Source organism: Arachis ipaensis, chromosome B04, assembly GCF_000816755.2.
Source record: "Arachis ipaensis cultivar K30076 chromosome B04, Araip1.1, whole genome shotgun sequence".
NCBI lineage: Eukaryota > Viridiplantae > Streptophyta > Magnoliopsida > Fabales > Fabaceae > Arachis > Arachis ipaensis.
Window position 1 is genome coordinate 9,151,028 of NC_029788.2, and position 6,331 is coordinate 9,157,358.

A 6,331-nucleotide genomic window follows, 5' to 3' on the forward strand; every position below is an offset into this window, starting at 1 on the left:
CAGGATCCCCACCTTCCCTCCTCATAATCCTAGTTTTTTTTTTCACATCTTCTTCTTCATCTATTCCTTCTTCTTTTGCTCAAGGGCGAGCAACATTCTAAGTTTGGTGTGGTAAAACAATTATGTGAAGGATCTATAGCTCAGTGGTAGAACATGTGGCTGCAAATCAAGAGATCCCTAAGATACCTCAGGGGATGCACTTCCCTCCACATAATTATTGGAAACAAGAAGACAGAGGAAAGCAGAGATTCAGAAGACAAAGCATCTCCAAAACTCCAACATATTCTCCATTACTGCATAACAAGTAACCTTTAATCCATGCTCTCTTGTTTATTTGCAATTCAACTGATAAACATAATTGACTTCCTGACTAAGATTTACAAAATAACCATAGATTGCTTCAATCCAACAATCTCTGTGGGATTCGACCCTTACTCACGTAAGGTATTACTTGGACGACCCAGTGCACTTGCTGGTTAGTGGTACGAGTTGTGAAAAGTGTGATTCACAATTTGTGCACCACCTATGCGTGCGCGTAATAGCCTAAATTTGCACGCCCACGCGTATGCGTGGCCGACGCGTGCGCGTGACTTGGGGTTTATGCGTACGCAAGTTTCTCATACGCGACCATACCCTTCTGCCTGGCGCATAAGCGTACGCGTAATCAGGGAATGCGTACGCGTCTTGGCCTAAACGCGTACCGATGCATACGCGTGACCCACGCGTACGCGTGGTCCTGTTTTTGCAAAACTAGATTTTGGGTTTTTAAACTGAATTTTAAACTTCTAAACCTCTATTTTCATCATTTTAGTCTCAAATCATAGTATGAGGTTTAGTATTAAGATGGAGATAGGAAATTGAGATAGCTTGGGGATGCGTACGCGTGGCCTTATGTTCTGCAAAACTATATTTTGAGTTTTTAAACCGAATTCTAAACTTTTAAACCTCTATTTTCATCTTTTTAGTCTCAAATCATAGTATGAGGTCTAGTATTAGGATGGAGATAGGAAATTGAGATAGCTTGGAGATGAAGTAAAATAGAAAAATTGGTGAAACAAATATGGAAATGAGTATAATTGGAATATATATGATATTATGGCATGTATGATATGATTTTGCAAAGATTATAATGGTTATGAATATTATTGTGGCATTATATACTCATTTGATTTGAGATACGCGTTTCCCTGGGTAAAGTACCGCGGCCTGCCACCACGTGTTCCAAGTCGACACTCGATACTCTGTTGACCCTACGACGTAAGATGTGACCGAGCACTCTAAATTCTTGGGAAGATTGACCCCATTGAGTAATTTTATATATATTTGAGAAAAAACTATGCATAGACTCTTGGGGATGCGCGTCGGCGGACAGTCCATGATTTAGCAAACCGGACTTGTCGGGTTGGCTTAATAACCGACAGATGAACCTCATCAGCCATAGGACAGACATACATCATGTGCATTCTGTTTGTTTTGTCTGCTATGCATTACTTGAGGTTGCCTAACTAGATATATATCATGCTAATTGTTATGCTTGCTACTTGCACTACCTGCCTTCTACTTGTGCCTAAACTTGTCTGTTTGTTTGTCTATAAAATATCATTGGAGATGGAGGAACGGAGGAAAGGTGGACAGGTTTAGTTTTAATGTTAGGTTTAAGTTGAGTTTGGAACTCCTTAGAAGACCTACCCCATTATAGTTTCTGTTTAATAAATTAAGTTCTATAATCTGAGTGTCGGCGATCTACCCCCAGAACCTTATATATTATGTGCATGGCAGCTTTACCATGCTGAGTACCTCCGGTTCTCACCCTATACTATGTTGTTGTTTTCAGATGCAGGTCGAGAGGCACCTTGCTAGGCGTCTGGACTTCTGCAGCGGAGTGGTTCCTGGGTTCTTTTGTTGTTCAGTTTATGTATATATGTACTTAGCTTTCTCTCCAAGAAACTTGTTTATTTTGTCCCTCTTAGAGGTTTAAGGAGAGTTAGGTTTTCAGTCATGTATTTTGGGTTTTCGGGATATGTATATATATATGTAAATATTCTCCGGCTAGCCTTAGTTTCGTAGGTTGAGTTAGGAGCTTGATATTCTGTACTTTTGATCCTCAATCCCCACCTTCTACTTAGTTACATCTATGATCTCTAGGTTTCTTAGCACGTAAGTAATCTCGTTTTCTGAGCGATGCGCTTTTTATTTTGCGATTTTGTTTTACCTGTTTTCTAAGGCTCCTCGTATATTACTCTTTTTCAGATACTATTATGTATATATTTTGTTTTAGAGATCGTAATACCACACCACCTCTGTTTTACGGCTTAAGCGTAAAGTTTTGTGTGGTAGGATGTTACAGTTTTGAACGAACGAAATAATTGAAGTTATGGTTTGCCTTGAAATGAATATATACAAATGAATTTAAATTTAAATTTTGAAATGGGGGACATCAAATAAAGCTCTGCATGCTTCTTCGCCAAAGAAAAGCGAGATATCATTGATTGTAATGAGGTGGGAAAGAACACAGGATTGGGCAGTGTCACGATAAGGGAATAGGGAATTGAAATTCAAAAAATATATATTTACAATACTGTAATGATGATGAATGAAAGGGCGATTGGGTAGGAAGATGTCACGAGAGATAAGTGAGAATTGAGAAACCCTGAATGAAAAACTGGAAAGGGGACCAAATAAGAGAGGATGGGAAGAGACTAAAATGAATTGAATCCGTGGAAGATGAAGATGGAGCATATGTGCTTGAACAAAAGGGAACACTAAGTAAAAACTCACGTAAAACGAGATGAGTTTAATTTTGATGCACCTATAATGTAAATCGTGTTATATAATCGTATAATTATATCCGTTTTTTATGAACATTTATGTGGTTAATATAAAAAGAGAACAACTAGGGAACCAAAAGCATATAAGCCAAAAACAAGCCAAAATGTATTTGGACTCTATGAAATATCGGATTTTGGTTTGTGCTCCGTGATCCCAGGAGTAGTTTTCAAACATATTATTCAAAAAGTGATTCTAATTAAACGGTTTTGTTTACTTTTTGGCTGATCACCTTTTGGTTCCATATACTTTTCCATATAAAAAATAGTTATTTTTACTGATTTGGCGTCACCTAATTGGATGCACGTGTAAAACTACTTTACAGTGCATCAAAATTAAATCCATGATATGATATGATATGATTTTACTTATCCAAAAATTAAAAGTTTAATTACTTTGCAAGTTTTTATAATTTCATTGAATTTTTAATTTAAGTCTCTATATTTTTTTTTAATTGGGTTCTTATACCATTTAATTTTTTTTAATTAAGTCTCTACCATCGAAAAAAAATCTAATATAATAGAATATTCTATTAAAAAACAAATATGCTAAAATTAAGAATAAAAAACCTAATCTAAAACATTTCAATATTTTTTAAATTCCAAAAATATTCTTAGCATTTTTTCAGATTTAAAAACTTCATGCGTGCTCTCTCATTCCCGCTCTCACCTCTTGCTCTCTCATTCTCGCTTTCACCCCCTCTGCAGATCTAATCAGAATTAACGAAAAAAAATTATGAAAAGCGTATGCAAGCAATGGATCAACGACGGCGAGTATAAAACCAGCAGTGGTCGTGATTGTTGACCTTAGCAAATTTATTTCATTAAAAGCACAATAGTAACTAAAAAGTAGTTAAAGGGTTAAATGATTTAGTGATTATTATTTCTCTATTTTTTTAAAAAGCGTAGCTGATGACTGTTTAAAGTCGATTAAGATACCATTTTTAGACCCAAATTTAACAGCTAAGGTTGATTAAGTACGTACATGAATCTAAATGTAGTTCAAAAAGAAGTAATGAAATATTATTTTAATGAAGAATCAGTATTTTTTTAGTTTCATTAAGGTAGCTTTTTTATTTTCGTGCATCCCACGGTTCAGTTACTAGTTATAAATAGAAGATAGATATATGAGTAGTTAAGATAATTGTATTTTTTATTTTATTTGTATAAATTTAGTAGGTAAATTACTAAATAATCTCGCCAATAAGGTATAGCTCAAATAGCATAATCTCTCCATACTTAATTAAGAGGTCGCGAAAAAAAAAATTACTAAACAATCTCGTTACGTACAGCATTTCTACCAATTTCTGTCAATTTTTGGATAGAAATGGGCATTAACCAGGTTCATTCTTTCTTCTTTATTATTCACTTGCAAATTGTCAAACAGTTTACATTTTCCTCTTGCCTGGATTCTAATTGTAAGTTTTCTTTTTCTGTTGATTTAACAGAAATGCCATGTGAAAAATAAGGATATTAGGAAGTTCCTTGATGGTATCTATGTCAGCTAGAAGGGAACAATAGTTGAAGAGTAGATGGTGAAAGACTAGCTTTTTTTAATTTTATTTTCAACGACGCTTCTGCTGTTCATGGATTGATTGCTTCCTATTTAGTTGTTTGGAGATTATTGAGATTTTGGGTTTTATAATTTTGTGTTTTATCATAGTTATATCATTTTGGAACATCTTATTTAATGTTAGTGCCTCTATATTCATTTCATCATCTGTCATCATATGATTGAATACTAATTGTTAGCACAATAAGTGAAGTCACTTTGATTATCCAGAATGGGAGCTGCAGAAGATTGTAATTGGGAAAGTTGTTGCTTCTTGAACCTTTGCTTTGTTCTATTTGGCCTCTTTTTCTTTGTTTCTATTCTTTTAGATACCAAAAAACTTAGCACAGTAAAGATTCATAAACATTCTAAAATCTGAATTGATACTACCGTGAAAAACAATAAATTTAACACACCTAGTTGTTAAATTATTTTTACTATATAAAGAAATGGTAATTATTTTTTGTGTTGAGAAAGAAATAATAATTAACAACCGAAGAAATTCACCATATTTTTATACCGTGGTGTCATAATCATATTATTTTTTTGAATTAATATTTTACTTATCGAACAATAAAACGGGGTTGTGAAAAAAGAAAAAGAAAGCTATAGTAAGGTTATCACTTATCAGTTATCACAGAATAATAGAAACCAAACTTCATGTTTTTTAAAATGGCATTTTTATCAGTTATCACAGAGTAATATTTTTCTGCTTCTCTCATTGTCCATTTGTTTATTAAAATGGCATTTCTATGTTTTACAAAGAGATAAACCCCTAAATGTACTCACGTAACCATTGTGGTCTTTGGGTTCATGGTGCCCATTTTTTTCCTTCTTTCATATTTTCTGTTTTTACTTTTTTTTAAAGAAAAGATGTTTATTGTTATGGTAGTGGGAAAAATTATGCACGCATTCAAATTTAATGCATAAGATATGGCTTCGAACCAAGGAAAATATGCAGAATAAACGCATTACCTACACAGTCAAGTTTAACCAATCTCAACTCATAGATCTCATTGATATTGATAGTGTTAACCAATTGATCACATTCAATGATGATACAGCTCATGTATATATCATGGAGGTAGAAAAGACTAACCATGATATTGCACCTCATGAGGACAATGACGACAACGTTCATGACAGGTATGTATTCCAACTGGGTTATCTTTTTATAAATTTTCTTATATTAGTGATTAGTGAATTGCTATGAAATTAATTTAATTTTTTTTATGATTAGTACACTATCAAGTAATTCAACTCAAGGAGTCGATGTCGTTACTAATATTGATGGTCAAAATCCATTGACACCAATTCTATGTACAACCCAACTTGTCCCTACACCTCAGATTATTAATAGCTCTGCTAAGTGGAATGATCTTATAAAGGAAGAAGGACAAATTTTTCAAAATGCAAATAAGCTGAGGAAAGCATTGTTTGAATATGGTATTGCTCATAAGTTTACATACAAGTTCTTAAAGAATAGTCCGGGTAAAATAATTTGTGTCTGCAAGGTTGAAGGTTGTCCGTGGAAATTGTCGGCTTATGCTATGGGAAAAAATACTTCGTTCCTCGTGGTGAGACATTTTATCAAGAATCATAAGCACTCAGCTCAAGATGTATTGGAGAGTACTCACTCTTTCAGATCTAATTTGGTGTCTTCAATTATTGTCGACAAGTTGAGATTAACTCCTGACAAGTTGCCTAATGACATACGAAATGATATTTTCAAGGAATACGGATTTTCACTAACATATCACCAAGCTTGGGCTGCAAAGGAGAAAGCATTAGCTGAAATTAATGGCGTACCTAAAGATTCATATATGCGAATTCCTTGGATATGTAATCGTTTAGTGAAAACTGATCCACAAACAGTTGCAAAATGGACATGCTCTCCTAGTTATCAATTTGAAAAGCTTTTTGTTGCATATGGGTGTTGTGTGACAGGTTTTCT

General features: G+C 34.1%; 1 pseudogene; it reads left to right on the plus strand.

The window, feature by feature from the left end:
* The window catches only part of LOC107635986, a 74,140-nt pseudogene extending 69,607 nt beyond the window's left edge, over nucleotides 1-4,533 (plus strand).